The sequence below is a fragment of the Mesoplodon densirostris genome, chromosome 7, assembly GCF_025265405.1.
Source record: "Mesoplodon densirostris isolate mMesDen1 chromosome 7, mMesDen1 primary haplotype, whole genome shotgun sequence".
Lineage (NCBI taxonomy): Eukaryota > Metazoa > Chordata > Mammalia > Artiodactyla > Ziphiidae > Mesoplodon > Mesoplodon densirostris.
This window is the reverse complement of record NC_082667.1, coordinates 50423770-50429135: the sequence shown is the minus strand read 5'-3', so window position 1 is coordinate 50429135 and position 5366 is coordinate 50423770.

Here is a 5366-nt window from a genome sequence, read left to right as displayed (position 1 = left end):
TTTGGTCGGAGAAGCTTCCACCTACGGAGTTGGGCTCTCCCTCCCAAATTTATTTTTATCTTCTTGTCATTCATATTTCAACCATCCTTACCCTTTCCCAGGGTGTCGTACCCTCATTGGTTTTTCATACAGGAATGATTTGCAAAAGGTTCCAAAGAAATCGATGTTGGAAGGTAGCTAAGGTGGAAAGGGACGGTGCTTTGGCCCCGAAATAAAGACAAGACAGGAAGAGTCCTACAGGAGTAACACACCCGGTTTAAAACGTCATCTTCATACCTGCCAACGAAAGCAGGGAGGTGTTGAAAGGGAATATTGATGATAGACCTATTGGCGGCTGGCGATTGGTTCCGGAGTAACTGGGATTCTTGAATAAACCTAGAGTGTTATGCTAAAAATACTGCGGAGACGGGATCTTCAGTAGCATGGATCACGGACTTATTTAAAAAATACATTTAGTGTTTAATTTGTGGAACTCCATATATACGACCACTTTAGGAACTAATTTTCTCTTAAACTCGGTAGCTGAAACCGAAGTCATTGGTCTTTAAGTTGTTTTGCCCAGTATTTCAAATGGACTGTGTTTTTTTTTCTCAATTGTGTTACTAAAACAATGCTGTGTGTTTGTTCTTTTTCAGAGTCTGTCTACACTATGAAAAGATGGGAAATTTCTTTCTTCCTGAGGGTGTCCGAAGGGCTAAAAATGCCGATATATATGTGCTGTTTTTCTCCTTTCCTTTTGTGCATTATCCTGAAAAACAAAATTAACTGACACTTTGGGTCATTTGGGGTATGCACTTCACTTGTTAGTTAAAATTATAGCTGATAAATGGATTATCGTATCAAGGAAAGACTAGGCAGAGTGATTATAAATGACAAAAGCATGGTCGAAACATGTCTCAAATGTATGCAGATGATAACTACAAAAACAGTTTTATAAAGAATGATCTTATATATGTCATGTTTCTGGGAACAAGGCAGATGAGTGGCTTTGTTTCATTTTTAAACAAAGGTAGTATGTATTGGCCTCACTTATCCATGGATACAACAATGGGAAGAGCTTATGAAATTATTTGTTATTCAGAAATACCTTCTTTGCAAGTAATGTTGGTAAGTATAGGAAAAGGTACAAAATGTTTACTATTTTCTTTCAGATCATCAGTATAACTATAGACGTGTTTTAAGCTTAATAGAGATGAAATAGACTGAACAGGTTTACATTTAGGCTTAGTTTCAAACTCTTACAAATTATTTTTAGAGCTTGGTGATTCAGGGATGGTGTTGTGTCTTATATGAGCTTATCTTGTTCATTTTATGATACTTCTTTATGTAAGCAATAACCTCCTCAATTTGAGTTACTATGGAAGACAAATGGTGGGGGGTGGGGGGAGAGGGACCCAGCAGATTCACAGAAATACTGTATGTGAGAAATGAGACCTGTATAATGTAGCGATTTCTATAATTTGTCATGTGATTTGGTAGTTAGAAATTTTTCCAGCCTTATATTCAATGGCCATCTAACCATAAAGAAATGAAACAAGTCTAGTTACTATCTCAAAAAACAACTCCATGACCCTTAACTTTTAGGAAAAAAATTTATGTACTCTGTATAGAAATTTCATTTAAAAAATTAGTATTAGAGGAATTGATGATGCCAGCTTCTGAAAGAATAACCTCAGTGTCCCAGAGAAAAAAAATGGGTTAGAAAGCTGAAAAGTGGAATTAGGAATGTCTTAAGTATATAAAGAAATCTACCTTCTTTTTCTCTGTCAAAAGGGAGTTAGGACATTGATTTGTATTATAATTATAGGTAGTTCATTAAAGAGTATTGAGTTAGTTGCTATTATATCAAGGGTTTTTTCAATAGGGTCAAGTGTCTGGATCACCTGTAGAACTCTAGAAATGTGTAACTGTTGCCCACCATTCATCCAGCTGAATTATTGTCCAGGGTTGTAACCAGCTGTTTTGTATTTTTAAAACACTAGAGGTGAGTGCACAGGGGTGGGGTAGAGCAGCCTTCCACATCCCATATTTGTGGTTTTTTGTGGTGTGTCACACAAGTAATAATTAAGTTTTGGCAAGGATTTTAGGATTATTACTAAATACATTCATAAATGAATTTTGAAGATGTGTAGATGACCTAGGGATCAATTTATGCATGGTGTGGAGGAGGGGACATTAATTTTAGCTTTAAGAATACCACAATATCCTGACTTCCTGGATATTTCTTAGAGTGAGGGTTTAGTCTAATACGAAGAAGGTCTGATCATAAGAGACACTTAACCAGTAAGAGCTCAAAGCTATGACAGAATTATGGTAATTATGGTAAAGTTACTAAGATATTTAAAAGAAACTGAAGTATCTAGACAGAGGCAAAAAGATATTAGAATTTTCTGAAAATAATTTTTCTTTAACTCCTTGCCCTAAATCCTAATTTTTTTAAATTATTGATGTTATTGTAGTAGTCTTGGTATTTGGGTACATGATATATAAGAGAGTATCTTTTTTTTTTAGCTCAAAATTCTTTGACTCATTACTACATTTGTGATCTTTACATTCAAAATCATGTAACATTCTTTCATTCATATCTGCTAAAGGATAAAAACAAGACAAAGAGAACAAGCATATGAAAATTTTAAAGCAGCCCCAAGAGTCAAACACTCAGTAAGTCTTCCTTCAGAGGAGGGAGGTCCTCTTGGAGATGGTATATGAAGACTGACTTAGTGTGTTGGACAGTAATATTAGTGGCCTTTCTGGACTCCTGTTGCTTCAGTTTTAAATCTATCTTGAATGGCTTGCTAATTTTTTTTTACAGAAATTCGTAACATTCTAAGCCTCAGTGGTAATAGCAGCCTCGTGGGGGTGATGGTGAGGATTAAACAGAGTTATGTAAAGCATTTAGCAGAGGACTTTGGAACATGTAAGTTTCTTGTGGATTTTTTTTTTTAAGTTTTTAAAAAGTAGTCTCAAAGTACTTAGGACCCAAGGACAGGGATTACCTCAGCTGAACTCTTAACAATTTGTTGATAAGTCAAACTTGTATGACCAAATTCTTAGGAAAATACAGTTCCAGTTTTTCCTTTGATAAAGTGGTGATACAGGGCAACAGTATTTTTTCAGCCCATACCACGTAAGGAGTGTAAAATTCTTGTTATTGAGATCGTGGTGGCTGAAGTCAAAAAAATTACATTACAATAAAATTTTGTTTGTGTTCTTGTATAGTTTGAAAAATCCCGACAGTTGATTATGAAAATTAGGCCCTGTCTTTACTGAGAATCAGTGTAGTTAATTAATTCTGTAAAAGATGATGTCCTAAATTATGAAAAATGTTAGAATTGTTTTATGCCTTCAAAGTTCTAAAATGCTTTTATATTTTAAGCTATGAAATTTGAGAGAACAGCTGTCAGTTATGTTGTCCACCTGTCTGTGTCTCTTCCAAAATAGAATCAATTTTCTTAGCATTCTCAGAAATGAAATGCCGGCAACCCAAAGGTGATGTAAACCCAGCAGTTACAGTAAGAATTATTTTAAGCTGATCACAGAATTGAGACAAGCAAACTTAAGGGGGAAAATGAAAAACATTTTACCAAAAGTTACCTTTATATTATATATTATAATTATTATAATTACATTATAGCTTTATATTGAGTTAAATGTTTTTGACAGCATGTATTTTTAAAGTAGACACCGATGAGCCTGTCATACAGGGTTCAGCAGTTGGGAGTTTCTCCAGGGAAGATCTTTAACTCATTCAGCAAACTTTAATGTTTCATATTTTAAGCATTTTACTCTAACAACATTCAGAAAACTAAAACGTATGTTTTCTAGTCTTGTTTAGTTGACTCACTGTTGTGTTTGTAACAAGTTGGCATAATTTTACCTGCTGGGTTTAATATGCCACAAAAGGTATATGTAGTAAATATAAATATCCCGATGTCAAGATGCAAAATCAAGATGCTCATAGCTAATGATTAACCAGAAAAGTGAGCCCTCTATCCTATGATTTTTATTTTTCAGTTTTTAATAGGTTTGGATAATTAAAGTGGCACTAGAAAAACATTTCTTCACAAGAATATGAAGATGAACTGAATCCAATATAAATATGTTAATGAATATAGCCACTTAAGGAAAGTGCAGAGATATACAATTGTAAGCAATTAATGTACAGTAAGTTGGTACATATTCATAATTCTTAATTTGATATGGACTATTTGATGGTGCTGTATGTTTTTGAACTTGCTGTAAAGATTAGTCCTCAGTGAGTTCTGTCTTAAAACATTTTAGGAAATGTTTGTCAGAGTCACCCTCTTTACACCTAAGTCATGATTTGATGAATTTGGCACATAGGGGCTTGTAAATGGAACAGCTTGGAGACTTTTTGAGCTACTCCACCACCATAAGATAAAGTTGAGTAACCATAACGCTTGGCATAACCTAAATGATAATTTTTTTTCACCTTTGAGCCAAAATAAAACTCAGCTTTCCTCCTTCCTTACCCTGCACCACCAGACTTTTAGTCATTAATGTCGTATTAAGTGGGATCTTTCATAGTTTCTTGGCAGTTGTCCCCATTGAACTGGACAGCATTTATGCTGTTGGCTCAGTGTTAGCATATGTAGAGCCATTTTCTTGTGAAGGTTTCATAATATTTTATATACAAGACAGAAAAATTATAGAAAAGCTTATTTTTTAAACATGCTGAAATAAAGCAATTGCCTAAGTGATGTACAAAAGTATACAATTGCAAATAACGTTAACAGAGTACTTCATTACAATTGCTAAGCTGCAACTAAATAACGTCTTACATAAGTGTGATATAAATGACCTTTACCAGTCCTATGCTATTTCAGTGAAATACTAATAGGATGGTACAGCGTTTACTCTGTCCCAAAAATTGAGAATGTAGTGAAAATTAAGTGCTTTTTTTGTTTGTTTTTTGTATTTCAAGTCGGCAGATGTTTATTGAGCATCTACTATGTACAAGAAAGATAACTTTTCTAATACTGCAATGGATTAAAACAAACATCTGAAACAGTTCCTTCCACCAAAAACTCCATCAAAAAACATAAGATACCTCTGAAGTAATCAACACAGTTCTATATGTGTGTGTGTAATACCCTTTGGGGAATTTAGCAACATTTACTAAACACCTAAGCATATCTATCAGAGTGATCTGTTAGCAAGCATTCTAAACAGAACGATCTGAAATATTAAAGTAACAATGCAGAACTGACAAATATTAGTCTATTAACAAAGACTTGATGAGTGAATAAAGAAATCCATACGAACTACTAAAAGGAAGGCTTCAGAGGTGCTTCAGAGGAGATGGATTTTCTTCTTTGCTAGATAAAACATGCTAGAAATGCTGG